At 40.6% G+C, this 27,279-nt stretch overlaps 1 protein-coding gene across 13 annotated transcripts in view; it reads right to left on the bottom strand.

The window, feature by feature from the left end:
• LOC122553234 (bifunctional heparan sulfate N-deacetylase/N-sulfotransferase 4-like) overlaps positions 1–27,279 on the bottom strand; it is an 879,937-nt gene that overhangs the window by 179,705 nt on the left and 672,953 nt on the right. The gene's annotated exons all lie outside the window — the stretch shown is intronic.

Below are 27,279 nucleotides of genomic sequence, written 5' to 3' on the forward strand. Positions count from 1 at the left end.
TAATTACAACATCTACTTATTAACAATGTGCTACTTGGGGATACCATGCTCACCAAGTTACCTATTGCTGAAGCATGTACCCATGATATTACTGGCAGGAATGATTCTTGCATGGCCCTTGATCAACCGAAGCCCAGGCTTCACACTGAGGGCATCCTCCATTGTGATGGCACTCTCGTCATTGCAAATGGGATAGATTCAGGAGATAACAATACATTCAAAATTGGACAGCAAAAGCCCAATTATTGGCCTCTGCTAATCAGGCCTTAACATAATAATACTATCACTGGACTAGTAACCCTGGAACATCAGGACATGGCCTGAAATCCCATCATGCCAGATGGTAAAATTTGAATTGAATAAAAGTACCTGGAATAAAGAACTGGTCTAATGCTGATCGTGTTGCTACAGTTGATTGTTTTAATTTTAAAAATCTGGTTTCTTAATATCCTTGGGGGAAAGAAATCTGCCATCCTTACCTGCTGTGGCCTACATGTGACTCCAGACCTACAATAATATGATTGATTCTTAACTTTCCTCTGGACATATTAAGATGGGCAATAAATATTGGTTTAGCCAGTGATGCTAACAACCCTGTGAACAACCTTTTAAACAAATGTTTGCCTTGGTAGCAAATGAATGAGCGAATGGGAAAGTATAAATAAGCTATTTAACTTTAGCAGGAGGACTAATTGTTTTTGTTAATTTTTCAAATTGCTGGCATACTTTACAGGATGTGACATTACATTTAATTGTGAAATGATTCTCCAATCAGAGATAGAGTCAATTTTGATGGCTCCTAATTTTATCCTGCTCTCCTTAATTGCAGCCACATATCAATATTGGATATTTTAATGATCATCCATAATGCTCTTCCACAAACAACCAAGTTTAAAGAAAGACAACAATTCCTTACTAAAACAGAAATGGTTAGAAAAACTCAGCAGGTATGGCAGCCGCAGTGGAGAGAAATCAGAGTAACCATTTCCTTACAATTCCTTGCTATGCTTCCAAGATGGGATACCTCAACAGTTTTCTAGCAGTAGCTGTGAACTGTTTTAATCAGTCAATGCCAGGAGTGAGGGTGAATAACAGTGAGCCTAAAAACCCAAACTCACATTCTCTTTCTTGCAATAAGTACTCAACCACTTAAGTCATTAACCACCCAACACTTCACAAAGAAGCAGGATGTAGTGTGCACATAACAATTTATCAAAGCTCCTGTGAAGTTTTGGACAATCCATTACTCAATGGTGGAGAATTTTCAGGAAACAGTAGAAGGTGACTTTCTAATCTCTTAATGGGCATCTGAGCACAACAGGCTGACTGATGTGACATGGGCTGAAAGCAAAAAAAATGTAGTTATCACAGGCGACAGAACAGTATTATCCTGAGAGCAATCAGGGTAGACCAAGACACTTGGCAGCTGCTCAGAGCTTGGGGTATGTTTTAATTTCAAACTGCTGAGAACACAATTACCACTTGGGCTTCTATGCTGCTTTTATTCAGATTCAAAAGAAAGATAAAGTCTTCAGTTCCTGACTCTGTTCCCTCCATGAATCAATATTGTGCTACTCACTGGGCACAGTATTGATTCATGTCTGGCAGGTTCTAAAAGGAACTGCATACTAAAGATAGTGAAATTACTGAAGCTTGGATATAGCAAACATTTCTCAATTTAAAAAAAAAGTCACTTAAAATTAGTATCTTGCTGTGAGTTTAATTTTAATTGGTATTCTCATTGAGAAAACATGTCAGCATGTAATACATATCTAATTTTATGCAATTTTGACTGGGCTACTGGATTCAATACTACACATTGAGACATCTAATTTTTCTGGGGAACGGAAAAGAGGGCAATAAATGAATCTGGTATTGCGCTGAGGAATTGATTTGAGTCAAGAAGAAAGTACAATTAATTAAAAATTTTCAATTTTCGAGCATAATTTAATCCTCACTTCCCTGCAAGGAAAAAGCTCTGTGACTCCAATTTTATCGGTTTCCTTTTAACCACTCTTTCAATTCTCTTTAGTTCTCTGCAGGCTATATCCCCAGGAGGATGGTTTGCAGTTAATCTGCTCCCTGTCTTGGCAAATGCTGCTCTTGATCTAATAGTGGCCAAGAGATAAATGACTATAGCTTAGGGAGATCTTAACAATCAATTTTTCCTTTGTTCACATGGGCAAGCAGGCGACCTCTGATCGGTTGCTTCTTCTAACAGCCAGGGAAAGACAGAAAGTTTGATCTTGAGGGGTTAAAATTCAGCCAGAGACCAAATGTATTAAAAACAATACTTCCTAAGCTCACTTTCAGAAAGCTGCTCACATGAATATGGTACAAGTTAGAAGAAACAAAATGTCATGTGGGAACTTGTAATCAGAAATAAAAACAGAAAACACTCAGGCAGCATCAAGGGTGGAAAATAGAAAAGTCTCTGGTCAATGATGTTTCATTTTTAAAAAATCTACTTTTATAGAACCCTTTTAAAACTCGAAAACAACCCAAAACACTTCACAGTCAACCTAATGTGTGGTTCAGTTTCTAATATAAGAACAATACCAAATATGTGCACTATACCCCATATGTGGACTGTAAAGTTTCCGAAGATCAAAACAAATTGTGAAAACATCCGTTTTGGGAGATAAATATTGCTGAGTGATAAATGTTATCCAGAACATCAAGTCTTCCTATTCTTCCTCAGATAATGGTCGGAATCTTGTATGTCTATCTGGTTAGTTCTCAGTTTAATCCTTCATCTCAAAGACGTCATCTTGAACACTACCACCTCAGTATTGTGATGCAGTACCTGCCTCCTAGATTATGCCTCTAATACCTAGAGAGTGTGAGAATCACAAACATCGAGCTTAGAGGCAAAAACTCTACCACTCAAGATTAATATGGATGACCTGGTGAAACAAAGACCGTTCCTTAAAATGACCTGGTTGTTGTGCTGAGAGATTTATTTCTAGAGGGAGTTAAGATATCGGGAACAGCTTTCTCCAAACAGAACTCAATTTAATCATTACACCCCAGATTTTAACTCTGGTATAAACATGCTTTACAAAATGCTATTGCACTAATAAATTATAGCAAGTACTCAGGAACAGTTTATTATAATATAAATCTAAGTCAGCAAATAAAATACTGAAATCAGAATTTGATACCTATCAATCTATCCATTGATCAAAGTAAGAGTTCCACGCAATTAGAAGTGACCAGTTAAAACGAGAGGGTGTTCAGCCTTGTGGTGCCATTGTTTTTAGACCATGTAAGAAGACCTAAATCACTAAGCACTGGGAATTTTCCTGAATCTACTTCACATTGCTATTCCAACTTCGAAGAAATTACAGCAGCAGATGGAAGCAATTCCAAGATATTTTCCAGCCAAAGAGTCTTTAATTTATTCTTATGAGCTGCACAAAATATGGAAGATCAACTGAAACCAAAGTGCATAGCTTCTGTATAAAGTGGGAGATCTGGAATCCTTGCTTAGCTTAAAAAGTCTATGTTGGCTATTTACCCTCCATTTCAGGAGTGGGCACAAGTGTATATATCTCACCTTTGTCCACCTCTTTATTCCCCTTTTATTTGAACATCTCCGTAACCTACAGTTAACTATTGATATGGTCTCTGTTATAATCATTGAATCCCTACAGTATGGAAGCAGGCCATTTGGCTCATCAAGTCCATACCAACGCTCTGAAGGTCCAGACCCACACACCCTGTCTCTGTAACCTTGCATTTCGCATGGTTAACCCACCTGGCTTGTACATGCCTGGCACTATGAGCAATTTAGCACAGCCAATCCACTTAACCTGTACATCTTTGGACTACGGGAGGAAACTGGAGTACTCAGAGGAAATGAAGAGAATGTACAAACCCCACACAGACAGTCGCCTGAGGGTGGAATCGAATCCAGGTCCCCATTGCTGTGAGGCAGCAGTGCTAACCATTGAGTCACCATGGGCACCAGCATTGAGTGACCATGCAGCCGTGGTATGGACGGTTGAGTGGCGGATGCCTCACAGTGCCAAGTACCTGGGTCCAATTCCCACCTCGGGTGACTATCTGTGCAGAGGTTACACGTTCTCCCCATACTCTGAGTTTCGTCTGGGTGGTCCAGTTTCTTCCCACAGTCCAAAGCTGTACTGGTTAGTTGGATTAACCATGAGAAACGCAGGGTTTGAGGGATATGGTGGGTTCAGGGTAGAATGTTCTTTCACGTGTCAGTGTGGACCCAATGGGTTGAATGCCTGCTTTCAAACTGTAGGGATTCCATAATAGTGCAATCCACAAACTCACCATTGTTGCCCTGAATTTTGCAACTAATTCACCATTAATAAGTTTGGTGGGTAATAAATGACAGCATTCCATTTCAGACCTTCTGAAATTTTCTGTTAAATAATAATAAAGCAGTGCAGTTAACAATGTGAGTCTTCCATACAAATCATTTGCTCTCAATCACAAGATGAATATATTTACCTCCAACAGGCCTGATTAAACACAAACATTCAGCAATACATTTTACATTAACATCATAAAAATGAAAAAAAAAACAGTGCTCACCTTGCCAACGTGTTGAGTCTTGTTGGGGCAAACTGAATGCTACCCTTTGAATGATGTTAAATCAAACAAACCAAAATATTCAGAAAAAGACAGTGATTTAGCTAACTCCCAGGAGGAGGTAGTAAAGCTATTTATCTGAAAACAGTTTAGCATTTGGCTTATGCCTGTTTGTTACTTTCCTTTTTGTGCATGTATGCATTTGTCTAAAAGCATCTTCAATGAATTAAAATTGGCAGCACTAGAATAGGATTATCGATGTTCATCTGATTGCCCATCCATGTTGCTCATTGTAACACAGAAACATGATTGGAGAGGCATTGAATCCTGAGCATGCAGTCACAGGTCTTCCATCAGTGTCGATATGGTAATGCCAATAAGTGGAATCCAATGCCCACCAGCTCAGGGCACATTTGGTGGCGGGGAGCTTTTAATCAGAGAGGACAGTGGCAGATGCAGACACTGCCATCTCTTGCCTCCATCCCCATTAAGTCCCTGGTGGGAAGGCCACCAATTGAGGCCCTTAAGTCAACAATTATGGGCCTCATCCTTCCACTGCTGGTATTAGCCCAGTGGCAAATCAGCCATCCATGCAAGAAGCCAGACATACAAACCCTAGTGAGTTTTACTGTGGGATCTCATCGAGGGAGGGCTTAACTAGGGGGTATTTCATATTCTAAGGTAAATGAGCAAGAGACCTGGGTTTGAGTACTGTGGGGACCACCTGAAAAGCACTCCCTCGCCCCTTGATACTTATTCTAACAGGACTAGGCAGGGTAGATGCAGGGAGGGTGTTCCCAGTGGTGGGTGCATCCAGAACTAGGGCTCACAGTCTGAGAATTCAGGGTGGACCATTTAGGAAAGAGATGAGGAGACATTTCTTCACCCAAAGAGTGGTGAGCCTGTGGAATTCATTACCACAGGAAATAGTTGATGCCAAAATATTGAATGTATTCAAGAAGCAGCTATATATAGCACTTGGGGTGAATGGGACCAAAGGATATGGGGAGAAAGCAGGATTAGGCTACTGAGTTGGATGATCAGACATGATTGCGATGAATGGTGGAGCAGGCTTGAAGAGCTGAATGGCCTCCTCCTGATCCTGTATTCTATGTCTTTATGCTTCTGTGAATCACCACACCCCTGCAAGCAACTTTCCATCATCACTTGGTCTTTTATTATACTTTAACTTCATTTCTTTCGTATAATGAATTTCTACTTTATTTTAAGTACCATGCTGGGATAACGTGTCACGCCCTCTCTGGAGTATATTGCAGGGACTTATCAGACTAGTCCAAACAGTTGAACTGCATCATCAAGAGGCCCAACGTCTGCTCCTTTATGGGCCTGATCGAAGCTTGGGCAGCACTGTATCTGCACTCAGCCTCAGTCAGGGGTTTGGTGAATAGTGTCATTAGCTATGGTCTCAATGGATATGCCTTGCTCCCTAGGAACCAGCATTCTTGGTTATCCGGATTATCAAATGCAACAGGTATTTGAGTGTTCTCCAGAATTTGGGGCGGCACGGTGGTTCAGTGGTTAGCACTGCTGCCTCACAGCACCAGGGTCCCAGGTTCGATTCCAGCCTTGGGCGACTGTCTGTGTGGAGTTTGCACATTCTCCCTGTGTCTGCGTGGGTTTCCTCCGGGTGCTCCAGTTTCCTCCCGCAGTCCAAAGATGTGTAGGTTAGGTGAATTGGCCATGCTAAATTGCCCATAGGTTAGGTGCAATAGTCAGAGGGAAATGAGTCTGGGTGGGTTACTCTTCGGAGGGTCAGTGTGGACTTGTTGGGCCGAAGGGCCTGTTTCCACACTGTAGGTAATCTAATCTAATATTAACATCATTCATGGAATATGACAGTCACTGGCTGGACCAACATTTATTACCCATCCTTGAGGGGGTGGGGGTGAGCTGCGATTTTAAACTGTTGCATTCCATATGCTGTAGATCCATAATGCCTTTAGGGAGAGTATTCCAAGATTTTGACCAGTGACACTGAAGAATATCCACAATATATTTCCAAGCCAGGATGGTGTGTGCCTTGGAGGGGAACTTGAAGGTGGTGGTATTCCCATCTATCCGGTGCAGTTGTCCTTCTGGAGTTAGGCACTGTAGGTATCCATGACCTGCTTTACCATGCCATGGGTGTTAATGTGCTGCACTGCAGCCAGTTCCCAAGGCTGTCAGTATTGCTGGAATGACATGCACTCTTGTGCAGACATACAGGCAGGCTGCTTGTCATGATTGTCAGTCAGGACCTGACAGGGTTGGGACGTCTTGCTATCTGGCTCACTAGGATGTCAGTCTAACACCTACAGCATGTGATAGCTGTCTGTGCAGCAACAACACTGCATGTTTATTCAACAAAATGGCCATGTTGGAAAGACGGTAGGGGCTCACCCCTCAGTCCAGCCTACAGTGCAGGTGCTGTACGTCAGGAGCTCCTAGCACGGTCAATCCACACGTTGTCTCAGAGTTTGGCCATGGACATAAAGTCAGCTTGGGCTGGGCACAGTCAGATCATGTGTCCAACTACAGTCTGGGTACAGGATTATATTCAGGGGAATGAAATGTTGTCAGTCAGTGGGCTACAAACACAGCAGTCAGGTGTCCAATAAGTCTTTAATATAGAATACAGAAATATAATATAGCATGCTTACAGTGTGGAAACAGGCCATTTGGCCCAACAAGTCCACACTGACACTCCAAAGACTATCCCAGCCAGACCCATTCCCCTGTCTTATTACTTTACATTTACCACTGACTAATGCACCTAGTTTACACATTCTTAAACACTATGGACAATTTAGCATGACCAATTCACCTAAACAGCACATCTTTGGACAGTGGGTGGAAACCGGAGTACCCAGAGGAAACCCAGGCAGACATGGGGATAACTTGCAAACTTCATACAGACAGTCGCCCTAGGTTGGAATCAAACCCAGGTCCCTAACGCTGTGAGGCAATAGTGCTAACCACTGAGCCACCATGCACCCATCCATAAGTCATCTTCCACCCATCCACTGAACCATCTTGTCTTGAGCTGTTTGAAGTGGGTCAGAGGGCTAGGTTGAACAGAATTCTTGAGCTTTGTGTATCGACTGTTAAAATGGTGTAAAGGGACCTGGAATAGCAGCATGGGGGAATTTTTGTCCATTGGGGTAGGGGAGTCAATGGTGGGGCAGAAGGTGGAGGCACATACAGAGGTGGGGACAAGGATGGTGAAAGGGGCATCTCAATTTTTGTGGGGGATAAGCAGAGCATCAGAGGGTATTGTATATTACAGGCTGGTGGCAGGGGTGGGGGAGGGCTGGAAAGGGGGTATTAATGGCAGTGATCAGCACCATGACCTCCACATGGGGAGTGTTGAAGACCAGAGGTGAGAAGCATTAAGATGCAATGTCAGGGCTCAGGAAGGACAGTTCTAAGTAAATTTCATTGTGGACTGTCTCCACATGAAGGGGCGAGGGGGAGATAATGGGCAATTGGGGTGGTGTAATGTGAATGGGGATTTGGAGGGGTGTATGTGTATGCGTGTGCGTGTGCATGTGTCTCTGTGTACCTCTGTCCTGTAAACGAGGCCGGCTTTGATGGTGTTCATTGTGAGCTTTGCTTCCTGGCATTATTTTCTATTCTTTCGAGGTGAAAAGCAACTAGAAAATATCTGGGATAGCACTCAGGGTAGGGCAGAGTCAATGTCACTCTGATGGGCAAAAATGCAAAATCCACATCTGCTGGATGCGTGCACATTGAAAGGACAAATACACAAAGCATGTGATTTCAAACTGCAGCTTCAACTCAGTTGAATTTATTTCTCTGCCCATTCACAATACATGTGGAGTGAACATGCTTAGGCTTCAAATGCTGTCCAAAGTTAATTTGCAACATGCCATTGTTGCAAATTACAGCATTACCATCTCAAGAATGTGGAAGGTGCCAGAGAAGACTTACAAAGCAATGAATGCTAACTAAAAGTATTCCATCATTTGTGAGACTTGCAAGAGTGCTGTGGGAAGAAGGGAACATTGTTTCATCATGTGATAGTAGGGAAAAAGGGACAACCCTCCAGTGCAGTCTGGGCAGCATGTGCTGTATCATCTTGGTGTGCTTATTCTACACAATTGGAGCAGGCATTATGGCCATCTGCCAGACGCTGAGGAACCGGGAGAATAGGAGCAGTCTCCTCAGACTGAGGACAAGAACATCAAGCAGGAGGAAGCTTTTCTTGGCCATGACACAGCTCACCTGCTCCAAGTGTTTTCAACCCTCATTGACATTGGATTCCAGTCAATGAGAACTGGCTGCAGCAGAACATCATAGACTGTTAAATAGCCATTGGACATGATTTGGTTTGCATTGTGAGGGCAAACTGCAGCCTCTACTCATTTCACTTATGTTTGACTTTGCTGGCTGTAAATAAAAGCTCATCTTTGGAACCATCTATTTGTTTGCTTGTATGTTACACTCTCCTACTGGACAATGACAAACTGTGGGTCTCTATGGCACTGATATTGCAGTAGCAGTGACTCTGAGAGGATGTTTAGATAGAATGCAGGTAAGGACAGGTAAACTGAGTGGCCTAATTGTTAAACAGGGATGAAGGTGTGAGAATGGGGCTGTACATATGTTGGAGTGCCTGTCATGCCAATGGCTTGCTGTGTTTTTCCAGCCTCCTGCTTGTCTACCTTGGATTCCAGCATTTGCAGTGTTTTTTTTGGCTCTCGCTATGCGATATGAGCAGTGTGGATTTATTGTCACCGTTTCACTGCCAGTGAGGGTCAATGAGGATTGCCAATGTTTGTCCAAGTGCTCAGTATCCTTTTAATGATGACATGGGTGCAAGGAATACTGTAATCTGGCAGATATCCCAAGTTCCAGGAATGGAGCGTGCGGAGATGAGGGGAATAGAATTATAGAATATAGAATAGAATTAACAGAAATGCCAAATGGACGTTGTGGGCAGTTAAGGCAGCACATTGGATAAGATGTGGAAAGAAATCTCACTAGGCCTCACATTGAAAACTCAACACCACTGGTATTTAACCAAACAAAAACTTGAAATCTACTTATCAGTTGCTCTTTATTCAAAACAATTTTTTTTAAGATCACCCTCCCATACTCCAAGACTGAAAAATATTCTGAAACAAAACATTCAGGAACACCATCCATGACGCCATTATCTGGGATTTTTCCTCAGGATATAAATAGTTTAATTCTCTACTGATCTGACCAAGCCAACCACAACTCTCCTCCAACCTGCACTTCTTCCATGTCAACAATTCTTGCAGCCTTAAAAATACAATGCTCCATTTTAGCAACAGTGCACTGTACATGATACATGCCACACAGTAAAATACTCTAAATCTCAAAGACCAGTTATCACCTGATTGCTCGGTGAATGGAACTCTGCAAACACCTATCATTCTTTTCCTTCTTAATGTTAGCTGGCTCAAAGTAGCACTCCCACCTTTAGAATCAAGATATTGCTAATCCATAAATTTATGCAGCACATAATCTCAGCTGATGGAAAGGATGTCTTTCACATAAGGCATTAAGGTAAAGTACCATCAGTTTGCTTTGGTGAATGTGGGTAGATCTCATACACTATTTAAAGAAGAGCAGTAGAGTTTCTCTAGTAAATATTTAACCCTCTCACATCAAACCAGATGACCATTTGTCACACTTGTAACTGTGAGTCAAAACAGTGACCACACTTTAAAGTAATTTATTAGCTATGACCGACTTTAGGATACATCCTCGGGGCATGAAAAGTATTATAATTCTAAATTCTTTCTATTATTTTTGAATTCAACCTCAACTCTAATTTCTTTGTTTCATTCCTTTGAACCTGTTAGTAATACCTTGAAGGTGCTTCTTGCTAGGTTTGTGTTAATTCAAGAAATTAATGTTTGACAGTGCTTTTCCAAAAATTAAACACAGAAGTGTTCAAAACTGTGCTAAGAAATTACACAAGGGATCAAAAGCCTGTGAGACCAGATTTTTTTTCCTTATTCACCTGATGAAATTGAAAGAAAGATAGTTGAACAATGGTTTGTTCATTCATATAAAAACTGCTTTGCCAGTGATAGGAGTGAGTTGACAAGTTGAGAAAATTTTATAGGACTGTAATAATAGCACACAATTTGCTTAACTGAATCAAGGCAAAGATAGCTCAAATTAGAACCATCTGCTCCCACCTATTCACTGCTTTCTCCTTTCATCCTTTTATATCATTTACCCTAACACATTTAAAAAACACTATGGGGATAGTTTTGAGGGAATGATTTACCACAGCTGGACACTCAATTCTCACCATAACATCAAGCAACCAGTTGAGAAATGTCTGTGGAAATCTTAGACTTGCATTCTCCTGTATATAATTAACAATATTATTAAGATGGAGAGAGTTCAGAAGAGATTTCCCAGGATGGTGCTGAGAATGGAGAGTTTAAGTTATATGGAATGGTTGGATAGACTGAGACCTTTCTCACTGGAGTCCAGGAGGTTGACCTTATAGAATTATAAAATCATGAGGGGTTTCAATAAGGTGTTTTTTCCTTAGAGTAATTTTATGTCCACGGGGCATTTATTAAAGTGAGAGAGAAAGAGTTAAAAAAGACTTGAGGGACAATTTTCTTTTCACAAACGGCATTTCATGGAACAAACTTTTAGAAAAGTACTGTTACAATGTTTTAAAGACATTTAGATAAATACATGAATAAGAAACAATTAGAGGGATATAGGCCAAGCGCAGGCAGGTGGGACTAGTTTAGTTTGGGATTATGAGGGAATATATATGTACTGGTTGGACTGAAGGGTCTGTTTCTGGGCTGTATGACTCTTTGCTTGATTTAATATTCAGGCAATCATTTGATTTCCCTCTACCCTAGTCCTCAGAATGTAGCAAAGGTTAGACACCACGGTTTAGTGGTATGGTTTAAATGAGGCCTCAACATGAAAATAATTTGGACTTCTTGACTGTAGACTTGTAATATTACAATCCCAACATTATAACTATTTGGGCCTAAATTGAAAGTTCCCCACTATTTAAAACAAGGACTTGTTCTTTCATCATCCAAAAAAATTATTTGGATATGCTGCTCTGGATCCCAAAGACTTTCAAGTTAATAGATGTGTGTAACAATGTGAAATTTGTTTATCCAAGGGATTACTCATGGTTTCATTAGCAAATAAAAACTGCACAAAGGAAAATGGACCAAATTACTTCAAGCTATTTTGTGTGGTTTATTATATTGTAAAGTAATTTCCAATTCCATTAAGGTATTAGTTCCAAAATTAATTTTTTTTGAGCTCATACACTCTGAATATCAGCTTAAAATAATTGTTGTCTCCCTACAGACTTTAGTTTTAATGGGAGCCTTTCACTTCCCATTTACTCTGTCTCTTTTATAATCTGCTTGTTCTATGAAACCAGACAGAAAATCAGTCTTCTTTAGTTTTTATAGTAACCACATATCCAACCAAAGATTTATTATCTAAGTAAGGGCATTATGCTGACTGAGTAAATTAGTTGAGCTGAATAACAATTACAACATACACATACATCCTTTCCTTTGAGGCTAAAATCCGTTTAATGTTTTCATAGCAATTCATCAATCAAAATCTATTTGAATCAGTAAATACTGGGGCATAATGAAAAATCATTAACCTAAAATTATATTTCTATCTTCCAAACTGACTGCTATGTTAAAACCAATCACTTTTCTTTTCTGGCCGCTCTGTCTGACTAAAAATAGATCAGTAGCTAAGAAGATGATTTTAAGCCATCTCTCCTGATGGAAATGAAGTTCCACCATATTCCCAGCGTAGCTGCAGAATCCCCTTGCTACTCCATCCCACCTCAGAATGCAACTCCGTTCAGCTCTTTCTCCAATCCTCCCAAAAACATATACAGTACACACACCCTCTGTGTAGACACTTCATTCTGATCTTTCTATGTTAATTCCTTTGTCTTCCTTTGCTGACTTCTAATATACTCATAATCTTTAGCCTTACAACTCTTCAAACATTACAAGCCTGTTCCTTTAACCGAATACTAACATTAACCTCCCCTTGTTAGCCACAATTAGAATACTTTTTCCCACGGAGCCTTTATACTTGGAGGGAATGTATATTTGTTGCAAACAATGAATTAATTCTTCAAAACATTTGCTTATCCACCATCATATCCTTTAATTGAGTTTCTACATCAGCTTCAGCCAACTCATTCCTCATCCCTAGCAACTGTTCTTTTGTTAAATTTAAAAGTGGACTTTGTGGTCCCCAAGTCACTCCTAAATTCTATCTCATATATAGGCTTAGCAGGGTAAACATTAATAGAACATTTCCCTTCATGGGAGAGTCTTGGACCAGCAGACACAATCTTAGAATAACGGGGCACCAATTTAAGATGGAGGAGGACGACGACTTGGTGTGCAGAATGCACGTTCTCGCAGTGTCTGTGTGGGTTTCCTCTGGATGCTCTGGTTTCCTCTCATATTCCAAAGATTGCAAGTTAGGTGCATTGCCCATGGGAAATGCAGGGTTATAGGGATAGGGCAGGGGAGTGGGTCTGGGTGGGAAGCTCTTCACTGGGGCGGTGTGGACTCAAAGGGCCAAATGATCTGCTTTCACATTGTAGGGATTCTACAATTATATGGTTTTCTTCTTTCAGAAGGTTGAGTGTCTTTGGAACTTCTTGTCACTGAGAGTGTGGGGCAGAGTCCTTTTTCATATTTAAGTTTGAGACAATTCCTTGACCAGGAGGGGAATCAAGAGTTTCAGGGAAAAGATGGGAAAGTAAGTGTGAGGAACATCAGATCAGTCATGATCCTAATGAATAGTAGCACAGGCTTGAGAGGCTGGATGGCTGATTTCATTTGTTCGCAGCAAGCTGCCCAGCCTTCAGGACAACATCGACCACAACACCGTACAACCCTGTCATGGCAATCACTACAAGACGTGTCAGAGTGTCGTTATGGATACCACCATTACATGTGGGGATAGCACCCATGTACATGGCAGGTACTTATGTGACTCTGCCAACGTTGTCTAGCTCATATGCTGCTGGCAAGGATGTCCTGAGGCATGGTACATGGGTAAAACCAAGCAGACGCTACAACAACAGATGAATGGACACCGTGCAACAATCACCAGACAGGGGTGTTCTCTCCTAGTTGGGGAACACTTCACTGTCAGGGATATTCAGCCTCGGATCTTTGGGTGACTATCCTCCAAGATGGACTTTGGGATAGGCAACAACGAAAAGTGGCCGAGCAGAGGCTGATAGCCAAGTTTGGTACCCATGAGGATTGCCTCAACCGGGACCTTGGGTTCATGTCACACTACAGGTGACCCCACTACACTATACACTCTCTCACACACACACTCTTACATACTCACACACTCATGCAGACCCTAGCTCGTGGACACACTCTCTCATACATACATGTTTTCTCTCTGTCTGTCTCTCTCTCTCTCTCTCACTCACACACACACACCCAAAAACCCGGCACTGCCCTCTTGACCTGCCCATCATCTTTCCCATACTAAGCAACACCTCCATTCCGGTTAGATTCACACATGTATTGGGACATAATTTTACACCACATGCCCCAAAACGTCAATTCTCCTGCTCCTTGGATGTTGCCTGACCTGCTGTGCTTTTCCAGACACAAATCACCAGTATCTACAGTCCTCACTTTCTACCATCATTTCAGTTGCATAACACTGTAATTGTTTGCTATAAATTCTGTGTCTTATGGTCCTGTTCCACAATCATCTGATAGAGGAGCAGTGCTCCAAAAGCTTATACATCCAAATAAACCTGTTGGACTATAACCTGGTGTTGTGAGATTTTTAATTTTATCCACTCCAGTGCAACACTGGCACCTCCACATCATGGCCTCAATAGACGTTCTCCATGAAATTCAGGGCCAGAAAAATTCTCAGCTAAAGTAGTCTAGTCTGGGCCTGGAATTCACACAGCCATCCAGTGGAGTGGATCAGTATTGAAGCTACCCTTCATTTAGACAGTAGCTTCTATATTCCATGATTTGAAGTTGTTGAAGGCACTTCAACAATTTCTAAGGAAATATAACTGTGTAAGATCAGTAGGAGGAGGAGTATGGGTTCCAGGTGAGATGTGGGACGGGTGACAGATAGATGACATTTAGGGTCCTGGCACCGAGGTACTTGGTGTGTAGGAAGTTGGATATAGGTGCCATCTGGCTCTCAACGTACCTGGTCCAGAATGAGGTAGGGGCCAGGTGGATTGCTGGGTCAGGGCTGAGGTGTTAGTTTGGATCAGATCAAGTCTGGAATGTGTGAATGTTGGATGAGGCTGAATCTAGAACGGGATTGAGGAGGTGAGATTTACGTGTCATCGTGGGGGTCTCAGTGTGTGTGACTATCAACTAGTTGTTTTATAGTTAGCCAGAAGTCGGACAGGTTTTAATTTTTCCAATGCTTCCTTTGATATTCAGTCAAATTGGTCGCAACTCTCTGAAGTCTCCAATTCAAAGTCAAAGCTGGGAACTCTGTCAGAACACACCAGAAGCTGACTAATTGTTCATTGGAAGTTGTAATTTATACAGCAATGCCAGACAGTGCATCAAGACTTCTGTATGGTCTCAGCACGCACCCTCCTGTTTCCATCTGTCCATAAACTGCAATTAAGATCACTGTTTCCTAGAAACTTTCTTATTGCATGATGACGAAGAATCTACCGAGATGTGTGTAGTTCGTAAAGCTCAAGAGACAGCTTACAGTTACTTTGTCATCCTCAACTGTTTTTCATGTAACCACTGGCATTCTTTGGACAATTAACATGTGCTATGGATAAAAGGGAACTGGTAGATGTATGGTACTCAGATTTCCAGAAACCATTTGTGCAGGTACCCCATCAAAGGATATTGTGGAAAATAAAAGCTCATGGTGTAAGGGGTAAATATTGGCCTAGATACTGAAAATAGGCATAAATGGATTATTGTTCTACATGACAAACTATAAGCAATGATGTGTCACTGGAATCAGTGTTGGGGTGTCAAGAGTTTACAATTTACATAGATGATTTGGGTAAACGAACCAAAGTAATGCTCAGTAAATCTATTGATAACAATGATAGGTAGAAAGTAAGAGGACACAAGAGGATATAGATTGGTTGACTGGATAACAATCTGGTGAATAGGGTACAGTGTTGGAAAAAATGTGAAACTGACCATTTTGATGGTCAGAATGAAAAAAATGCATTTTATCTAAATGGTGAGGGATTGTAGTAAATCTGGGTGTCCTATGACTCACAAAAGGATAGTATTCAAGCACTACATGTGATTTAAATGCTAACAGAACATTATAGTTTATTGAGGGGTATTGAACACAAAAGTAGGAGATTAGGGTTCATTTCTAAATGGCATTGGTGAGACCATACCTACACTATTGCATACAGTATTAGTCCCCTTGTTTAAGGAAGATGTAAATGTCTCAATGGCAGTTTAGAGAAGGTTTATTACAGTCAAACCTGGAGTTGATAGGAAAAATTGGGCAGGCTAGTATTATGTCTATTGGTGGTTTGAAGCAAAAGAGGCGACTTGGTCAAAACTAAGATACTGAATGGTATTGGTAGAGTGGATGTGGAGAGAATATTTCCTTGTGTGGAAGAATGCAGAACTGAGTCATCACCTTTAAAAAGTGGAATTGCTCATTTGGGACAGAGGCTGGGTGGCCTTTTCTTCTCTCAAATCATTATATGGCTTTGGAACTTCCTTCCTCAAAACTGGGAGGAGCATTTTTGGATATATTTAAGGCCGAGGTTGATAGGTTCTTTTTAAGGAAGTAGAGGAAAAGTTATCAGGGATAGACAGGAATGCAGAATTGGGATTACTATCAGATCAGCCATGATGTTACTGAGTGGCAGAAAACAGGCTCAAGGGGCCAAATAGTGAACTCCTGCTTCTAACTCGTAAGTTTTTAAGCTATTTTTAAGTCGTTTTAAATCTACTTAAGTACAAGCAATAACACAATTCGACAACTGGTCTAGTTTGAGCTTGGAAGATTAAAAAGAATTCTGGTTTAAGAAATATTCACAGTTTTGTATCATATTCTAAAAAAAACATTAACTCTGGAACTTATGGAAGCAGTGATGCATAAATATCATTGGCAGGCTGGAGATTTACATCAGTTTGTTGGATCTTTGTTTTGGGTTGTCTTATTGCAGGAGAGATATTATACAAAGATCAGATATTTCTTAGCAGGGTGGGAGGGAAAGCCCGAGGGCTAGTCAAACTGGGTATCTCTCCTGTACCTGATGCAATTCAGTTACAAAACAGTACTTAGAAAGGGATGAAATCAATTCATCTGCCCCATGTTTCTCCAGAGAATTTCAATGCGGTCAGATGACAGCTGGATGATGCAAAATTATATGAAATATATGTCATGCTAAAGAGAAAGAAAGACTTTTTAAAAGAAATTTATTATGTCAATTTACATAGAGACCAATCAAGTCTTATGCATTAGATTCCTGTAGCTTTGATTGTGAAAATAATAAATGCCACCTCAGAAACAATTTAAAGCATTGCTAAAATTAACATCCTTGACAATGCATGAAATAGCTAAAGATTTAATGCATCACCCACATCTGTCTACATAACACTATGATTAAAGCATTGTTATTTTGATAAAGGTCTCATTCCAAAGAACAGAATGCAAAATTTAGGATGGTACTGAGGAAATGCTGTACTTAAAAAGGGGGGTGTCTGTAGGTTAGACTTTTCACCAAGGTCCTGTCTGCCCTTTCAAATAGGCAAAAATAAAAAAAATCCCAAGGGGCTATTTTGAAGATGAGTGGGAAAGGTTCTCTCCAGTATCCTGGCCAATATTTATTCCTCAAACAACATCTCAAAAGTGGATTATTCTGTCATTAGCCCATACTGTGGGACCTTGCTTTGTTCAAACTGTCGGTCATATTTTTTATGATAGTGCCTTCACTTCAAAAATTACTTCTTTAACAGAAAAGCACTTTGGGATCTCCCAAGGTCAGAAATGGTGGCACATATATGCAAGTTCTGCCTTTCTTTAAAGAAACATTAAACAAAGACACAAAGTCATTGAAATTCATGGAGTAAAAGAGCAAAGTTGAGCAGCAGAATACCAGCTGAAGTGAAAAACAGAAATTCAAGCATGACCCAAATGTACCAAAATTCAATTCCTTTTTGACCCCATTGGAGACCATAACCTACTTGGAGGTCTTGCCCACTGCCTTTCTGTCTGAATAGGGACAGGCATATTATAATAATTTTTATATTTGAAGGAAATATATCATACAATAGATTGGCTTTATTTAGTCCCTGAATGATTGAAAGAAAGTTCTGCTTTGCAAAGCTGGTTTCTATTGTGTCAATATTTATTTTAGGCAGCAGAGTATAAGCCCTTCAAAAACGTGGAGTAAAACTGCCTTCAATATTCAAAGTAACTTAACCTCAGCATTTCAGAATAATTTAAGGCTGTTGATGGGAATACATCTGACTAGATTCTGGTTACAAATTGGGTCTGTTGCCATTCATTACTTCTATTAATGATCAAAAATACAGTTTAAAGAGAACCATGTTTCTATTCATAGTTGACAGAGAAATGTGGACAGGAGTTGGTTGTAGAGAACAAGTGGATAAATTACAGGCTAATTTAGGTAGGCGAGTATTAATCCCTGCATGTAATATATCATTTAATCTGAAGAAATGCAGGAATTAGAGATGATAAGCATTACTTTAGATACTAGGAAGTATTTCTTTACTGCAGAATATCAGTGTTTTTGGAACAAAGTGCAAGATGTGCACTGAGCATATAAATGCCACAGAACGTCAAATGGGAATTTAAAAAGAGTAGGCCTTACTTGCTAAAAACAGAGTAAATTGCTAGATTGTAAAGAGTGAAAAATTATTTTCCTGAATTTGATTTAAAGTTCTGATTGTTTATTACTAACCCTTTTCAATTGTTTGATTGAGCCTAACATCAACTTTTGTTCAGTGGTAGGTAATGCTGAAGAAAGTTAGAATCATTGTAGTGCAGAAAGTGGCAATTCAGCCCATTGAGTCTGCACTGACCCTCTGAACAACAACCCATTCAGACCCCATTCCATTAACCCCACATTTCCCATGGCTAATCCACTGAGGCCGCACATTCTGGACACTAAGGGGCAATTTTAGCATGGTCAAATCCACATAATCCTCACATCTTTGGACTCTGGGAGGAAACCAGAGCATCCACGAAAAAGCCATGTAGACACAAGGAAAATGTACAAACCTCACACAGTCACCCTGGACTCGAATTGAACCCAGGTCCTTGGCGCTGTGAGGCAGCAGTGCTAACCACTGTGCCACTCATTTGCAGTTGCAGACTGTCAGCAAAACCTATTCCTGGTTCTAAATTCAGGTTTGGCTAATACCAGCTAGTCACTTTACTCAAATGACATTTGATCAGACAGTATAAGCACCCAGGACAAGTATGCATGATATTCATAGATGCAGAGTTATATTCCCAAGGGGGTATAGGAGCATCCCCAAGATAAACATGTGACAGCTATCAAACTTAATTATTTCAAAGGTAGAATGTTCAGCAGTCACACAGAGAACACAAGAAATAGGAGCAAGGCGTGGGTCATTCACCCTCTCAAACCCACTCAGCCATTCAACAAGATCATGGCTTAACTGCTCCAGACTCTATTTCTCTGATGTGCAAGTTTGTCATAGTCCTCAATATCCTGATATTTCAAAAATCTCTCTCTTCTCGAAATATTTTCAGTGATCTAGCCTCCACTTCTAGGGTAAACAATTCCAGACATTCACATCAGACACTCTACCCTCTGGCAGAAGAAATTCCTTTACGCCTCAGATACAGACATGTGTCCCCTTATTTTGTAACTACATCCCCAAGGTCAATGCTCCCCATTAGTGGCAACATTTTCTCAACATGGATTCAATCAAGCCCCCTCAGAACGTTGTGTATTACAATAAGATCACTACTCAATCTTCTAAACAGTAATGAATAAAGGCCCGACCTGTTTATCCATTCTTGATAAGTCAACACTTCCTCCTATGAATGAGTACAGGAAACTTTGTTGAGCAGCCTTACATGCCAGCATACGTTTTTTTCTCTTTTGGAGTCTCTCTCCATTTAAATGATACTTTTGGGCCGTGCACTTTGGTAAGATGAATCAAAAGGCAAACTTTCTTTCATTAAAATCTATCTACCACATTTTTGTCCAGTCTCTCAAGCTATTTAAATCCCCTCAGATTCATCATGTCCTTATCATAACATGTTCTCCATTTGTGTTTGCATTGGATTTATTTCATTCTGCTGTGTTCTCCAGGTTATTAACATTGAAATTAAATAATTGAGGAAATAGGATAGATCCTTGTGACAGTCCACTAGTTATGTCTTTCAACCCTGAAAAAGACCCAATGATCTCAACCCTGTGTTGTGTGCTGAACAATTCACAATGCATGTTAATACATTACACCCAGTGATGAGCTCCTGTTCTTGTGCATTTTTTTTAAATGAGGCATCTCATCAAATACACTACGTCTACTAGTTCTCTTAATCAACTCTGCTAGTAATATTTTTCAGGAAATTTCTCAAACATGATTTCCCTTTCCCAAAACTATATTGAATTTATTTGATTACCATTACCTTTTCTAAATGTCCTCCTATTTATTAATTAATAATAGTCTGGCATTTTCCATTTTACAGATGTTAGGCTAACTGGTCTTTAGTTCCTTGCTTTTTGCCTATCTCCCTTCTTGAGCAGGAGTGTCACATTAATGGTTTTCCAATCTGCCTTTCCAGAATCCAATGAGTCTCAAATATTTTGACCAATGCATCAAGTATCTTTGCAGCCATTTCCTTTAAAACTCTTGGTTGCAGTCCATCAAATCATGGTGATTTGTCTACCTTCAGTCCCCTGTGTTTGTCAAATATTTTGTCCCTTATGACAGAGACTGTTACAAAAACTTACCTCTCATGAGTCCCTTATCTCATAGCTTTGGGATCTTCATCGTGCCCTCCAACGTGAGGACTAATGTAAAATATTGGTTTAAATTATCAGCCTTTTCTCTGTTCCCCATTATTTATTCTCCAGTATGATTTCAAGGGTTTCACATTTACTTTAGCTACTCTCCTTTTATATATCCATAGAAGCGCTTACTGTTTGTTCTTATATTTCTACCCATTTACTTTCATAATCAATTTTCTCTCTTTTCATTAGCTTTTGAGACATCCTATACTAGCTCCTATAAAGTTTCTAATCCTCTCGTCAACCACTAATTTTTGCCATTTTTTTAAGCCATGTGGTGGAATCTTGTAATGGTCTGAGTGGCATGGATTATAGCAATGTTTATGGCAGAATCAGACACGAAGTTCAGCAAAGCTGTTATCAATGTCAGATGCACTGCTTTAATAAATAATCTGATGTATTCTACATTTTGTCTCCCGTACCACTGTTGCCCATCCAATCTGTCCAGTCAGAATGCAGATTAAATCACCCATGACAATTCTCGTGTCCTTCTTGCATACTTCCATTATTTCCATATTTTTTATAGGTTGTCCTATAGTGAGGTAACTCCTCAGGAGCCTAAAGATGGTTCACATTTGTGACTTCTTTACCTTGCCATTCTTTAGTTCTACCAAAATGGACTCCACATCATGATCTATTGCATTTAAATACTAATCAGCACCTCACTGACACTTTTCTTTATTTACAAAGTTACCTCACCTTTTTCCTCTTTGTCTATTCTTCCAGAACTTTGAATATCTTTCAACATTGAGATATCAGTCTTGCTCATTGTGTAACTACATTTCAATAACAGTTATCAAGTCGTAGTCACTTATCTTTATCTGTGCCATTATCTTAATGCATGCAGCTTTTGTGAAAAATAAGGATAGATGAATTAAAGAGCCTTAAGCTTTGATTTTTCACCATTATTAGTCTCTGATTTCTGCTACACTCTTTCTTCTCCATAGATTTCATACCACTTCTTGTCACTTTTTGATTATTATTGCCCCTTCATGAGCCTGCATCTCTGCAATCTTGCTTCTTTTTGATTTCTTAAACTTGACTTCAATTGAACCTTCCTTTTCCCACTAATTAATTTACACCCAACATGTAACCTTAGTTGTACGGTTCAACAGGATACTGATCCCAGCATCATCCAAATGAAGCCCAACAGTTAGGAAACACTAAGCACATATAAGATACAACAGTGCAGCCGACAGTGGTAGAAAACAAAGTAAGCCTGACCACTTCATATGTTACTCTGGTAAATATAGCTGGATTTATACTTATTTTCTTATATATCATTATACACAGTTTGACACAGAACTTAAATGTTGCTAAAAGGAGAATAAGAATCAAAAGGCTTCAGATATTTGTTTATCAACCTGCTCAAAAATATATTACACACCTCTGGAATAGTTGGGACTTAATCTGGACTTCATCAGACTGAGGACGCAATTAGCATATTTGAGAAAAGGAACACTTTTTTACAGAATGAGAAGAGGGTGTCGATTGGTTGGGCCATAATTGGCCTGGAGATGCAGCAAGAGCAGTTACCTGTCAATCTTAATTCTGAGACTAGTAGATTCAGATAGGTCAGAACATTGCCATAAGGTTGCAGCAGAGAGGGACAGTCTTAATTACTCTGTTATTTGAGAAAGGTGCAAGGTAAAGACAAATTCATTTTGTCTACATACAGCAGAGTCCTAAGAATTTATATATGTAGCTTCTAACACACAAAAATCTATCACACAGTAGTCTGAGCTGAAGTTCATTAATTGGTTTCAATTGAAACACATAACATAGTCCAGATTATTTAATAAATGACTTCCAGTAGCAGAATCATACCTAATGGAGGATATAACTTTCTAAAGCTTGCAAGTACAGGTTGTGGTATGCTGGTAGCTGTAGATGGTCAAAGGGAAGTGTTTTGTTGATATGGTTTGCTAGTCATTGAGATGAACGGCCTACATAATTGGTGTTGCAAGCATTGCAACTCATACCACTTTACACATTGGCATGGTAAACAAATATCTCTTTTAGGCGAAAGTGAGTACTGTAAATGCTGGAGATCAGAGTCAAGGTTACAATGGTGCTGGGAAAGCACAGCAGGTCAAGCAGCATCTGAGGAGCAGAAAAATCGATGTTTCGGGCAAAAGCCCTTCATCAGGTTCCTGACGAAAGGCTTTTGCCCGAAACATCGATTTTTCTGCTCCTCTGATTCTGCCTGACCTGCTGTGCTTTCCCAGTACCACTCTAATCTTGACTCTGATCACCAGCATCTGCAGTATTCACTTCCTCCTAATTGATTTTAACCTTACTGCGAATCTTCTTCCAAGGATGCCTAAGTTGAAGAGGTGCTCCTCCTCTCTCTACAAGGATCTAAGTGAGTCTCTCTCTCACTGCAACCCCCCAGGTCATCTCCTCTGCCCTGAAGCTCTTCTGTCACATCGCTACCACAGCCATATCTCCTTCCTCAGTGCCTGCCTACAGAACCAACTGATCCCACATGGGCTCTGAACCACTTTCAGACCAAGACAGTTTGGATCTGAACAGGACAACCAGTACAAATACCAAAACTTCCAGCAACGGTTCTCCTTCCAGATCCTCTGCTTCACGCTCGTAGCCATGCGCTGCCATCTAATCTCTCTACAGCCAGCTATGCCTCAACTGAGGGCCACACTCTCTCAAAACATCTCATTTAGCTTGACCATAGCACCCTGTTAGTGATAAAAACTACAGAGTGAGAGCGAACGAGTGAGCTTCACCCATGATTATAATTTTGGTGACATAATCACAATATTTTAATCTGGAGCTACATTAAAGAATTGTTTTCATAACTTAAACTCCACCCTCCCTTCAAAATTACCACTAAAATGGAGCAATCCAATCAGATCCCTTTCCTCAATATATTAGTTGAGAAGTCGTAAAATGGGTCATACAATGATCTACCAAACTGTCTACATCCGTCAATTAATATACACACTGGGATTTCGATAGTCTGAAATGTTGCAAGATCAGTCCTGAGAAAAGGTTATACCCGAAATACTGACTTCTCCATCTCTTGATGCTGCCTGGCTTGCTATGTTCTTCCAGCCTCCTGTTTGTCTACCCTAGATCAGTCTTTCTCGCAACCTTATCAAAGGTGGTACAGTTGTGATAATATCACTGGAATAATATTCTGATACATGGACTTGAATCCCAAATGGTAGATGGAAAAGTTTTGAATTCGATAAAAAAGTTAGCCTGATGATGAACATGTAACCACTGCTGACTTTGTAAAAAAACAGTAATTGTTGGTTTACTAATGTCCTTTAGGGAAGGACGTCTGCCTGCCTCACCTAGTCTGGCCTCCTCTGACTCCAGACCCACGTCAATATAGTTGATTCTAACTGGGATTAGGGATGGATAATAAATGCTGGCCTAGCTGGTAATGCCCATATCCCATGAATAAATAAAGAAAAGTCTTGTGAATAAGGCTTTAGCCATCAGCTCACTGTGGAAGCTTGGTGCTGAGCTAGGACATATAAAAACCATCCAACGGACACCCTGATTAAATCATCACTTGTTCTGTATCATAAAAAATCTCAGGCAAGGAACTATACCCATTGTCCTTGACCCTGAGCAATACTCAGTTTACCTTAGATTCTTCTGAAAGGGAAAATCAGCACTCTCTCCTCACTATGGCATCTTTGTTCTCAACCCTGTTTCTTTGCATCCTAGTTATGATGAATGCAAGATGAGAAAGCTTCAACTTCTAGTCTCCTTTTAGCAATGTTTAATTGCTGCGCTATCACGTATTAATTTGTGATAACAGAATCAGCTGGTAAGACATGCGTTGGTTTTCATGACCTCTGATGTTGAACAAAGTTGGCAATTACAGACCAGTCAGTCTTACATCTGTGGTCAGCAAGGTTTTGGAAAGGATTCTGAGGGATAGGATTTATGACCATTTGGAAAAGTATAGCATGATTAAAGGTAGTCAGTATGGCTTTGTGAGGGGCATGTCATGCCCCACAAATCTTATTGAGTTCTTTGGGTAGGTGATGAAACAGGTTGACGAAGGTTGAGCAGTGGATCTGGTATATTTGGACTCAGCAAGGCATTTGATAAGGTTCCCCATGGTAGGCTCATTTATAAAGTCAGGAAGTATGGGATACAGGGAGATTTGGCTCTCTGGATTCAGAATTGGTTGGCTGACAGAAGGCAAAGAGTGGCTGTAGATGGAAAGTACTCTGCCGGGAGGTCAGTGATGAGTGGTGTCCCGCAGGGCTCTGTTCTTGGGCCTCTGCTCTTTGTAGTTTTTATAAATACTTGGATGAGGTGGTTCAGGGGTGGGTTAGTAAAGTTGCCGATGATGCAAAGGTTGGAGGTGCTGTTGATAGTATCGCGGGCTGTTGCAGGCTGCCGCGCCACATTGACAGGATGCAGAGCTGGGCTGAGAAATGGCAGATGGAGTTCAACCTGGATAAATGCAAAGTGATGCATTTTGGAAAGTCGAACTTGAATGCTGAATATAGGATTAAAGACAGGATTCTTGGCAGTGAGGAGGAACAGTGGGATCTTGGTGTGCACATACAGAGATCCCTCAAAGTTGTCACCCAAGTGGACAGGGTTGTTAAGAAAGCATACGGTGTTTTGGCTTTCATTAACAGGGGGACTAAGTTTAAGACCTGCAAAGTTTTGCTGCAGCTCTACAAAACACTGGTGAGACTACACTTGGAGTGTTGTGCTCAGTTCTGGTTGCCCTATCATAGGAAAGATGCAAAGGCTTTGGAGAAGGTACAAAGAAGGTTTACCAGGATGCTGCTTGGACTGGAGAGCTTGTCTTACGAAGAGAGGTTGACTAAACTTTGACTTTTCAATCTGGAGAGAAGGAGGAAGAGAGGTGACCTGATCGAGGTGTATAAGGTAATAAGAGGCATGGGTAGAGTCAACAGACAGAGACTTTTCCCCAGGGCTGGATTGACTGTCATGAGAGGTCATAGTTTTAAGGCGTTAGGAGGAAGGTATAGAGAAGACATCAGAGGTAGGTTCTTTACACAGAGTTGTGAATGCATGGAATGCATTGCCAGCGGTGGTGGTGGAAGCAGAGTCATTAGGGATATTTAAGCGACTGCTGGACATGCACATGGACAGCAGTGAATTGAAGGGTGTGTAACTTAAGTTATTTTATTTTAGATAAGGATTAATCCTTGGTACAACATCGTGGGCTGAAGAGCCTGTTCTGTGCTGTACTTTTCTATGTTTTTTAACATGTAATTAGCTCTTTCAGTCATATATTTGATTCTGATCAGGAAACAGAATGGGACGCTTCAACATTTCCAGAATTGCTTTTATTTGGAGCCTTATTCAGGATTTGAATTGTCACCACTAGTATTATGGTGACAGGAATTATGGTGGGTTGGAGGCACCATTTATAATTGCAGTTTTCACCTCTTCTCTTTCTTTCTGATGACATATTGCAGTTTAATAAACTTAAGGTAAAGTTGGACAGCCAAATGGGTTGGTCGGTGGATTGCCTTGTACTCAGTGGTAAATTTCCTGAGGCTATATTCATGCATAATAAATACTGTTCTAGGTGACCACAGTCACAAGCTGGGATGTCCATAAGATTTTATTTCTGGAGGAGGCACAATGGTTTTGCAACATGGTCTTGTATTTTCCAGGGAATTTGAATCCTGGAGGCTCTACTGTCAAATCATTTATAAAGTATTTTTTTCACAAAACTGGTGTCAGCCCAGAGGTTGTGCTATCTGTCTGGTCAAAATCTACATTGCTCAAAGCATTCACAAAGCTTCAGATAAATTTCTGAAGTTTGAGCTGCATATGCAATATGCTCTGAGGCTGTTCAAGGATTGGCAGTTCTGGGCTGGCTTCAATCAGTCAAACTCATTTTTCACATTTTTGCCTTTCCTACCTGTGAGGTGAGATTAAGGCAAGGCCAAATTTGAGTTTTAACCTTGTCCACCTCTTGGAAAGCCAGGGCAACAGTGCCCTCATATCAGATGCACTGTAGTTGGTGCTCCAAACATGCTTGGAACGCTTCCCCCCTCACGTTTCCCAGAGCCTTCCACTGAGCTGGGCCATACACCCATCTGAATCAGGCAAGACATCTTCCCTGTAAATCAGAAACAAAGACAGAAATTGCTGCAAAAAGCACTGCAGGTCTGGCAACATCTGTGGAGAGACATTAAAGTTAACATTTCGGGTTGAGAGGGTTCTGAGGGAGGGTCACTTGATCTGAAACATTGACTCTAATTTCTCTCCACAGATGTTGCCAGTCATGCTGTGCCTTTCTAGCAATTTGTCTATACTTCTGATTTATAGCATCCGAAGTTCTTACTTCAGACCTCTTTACTGTACGCAAACCAGAGTCCTGTGATTTACATAGTTAAAAATCACACAACAGCAGGTTATAGTCCAACAAGTTCATCAATGAAACCACCAAACCTCAAACAGATCATTGTTCGTAGCAAACTGCCCGGCTCTCAGGACAACTCCATACAACCCTGTCACGGTGGACGCTGCAAAACGTGTCAGATTGTGGACATAGATACCACTATTATGCATGGGAACACCTCCCACCTTGTACATAGCAGGTACTCATGTGACTCAGCCAACGTTGTCTATCTTATACGTTGCAGACAAGGATGCCCTGGGGCATGGTACAT

The sequence above is a fragment of the Chiloscyllium plagiosum genome, chromosome 1, assembly GCF_004010195.1.
Source record: "Chiloscyllium plagiosum isolate BGI_BamShark_2017 chromosome 1, ASM401019v2, whole genome shotgun sequence".
Lineage (NCBI taxonomy): Eukaryota > Metazoa > Chordata > Chondrichthyes > Orectolobiformes > Hemiscylliidae > Chiloscyllium > Chiloscyllium plagiosum.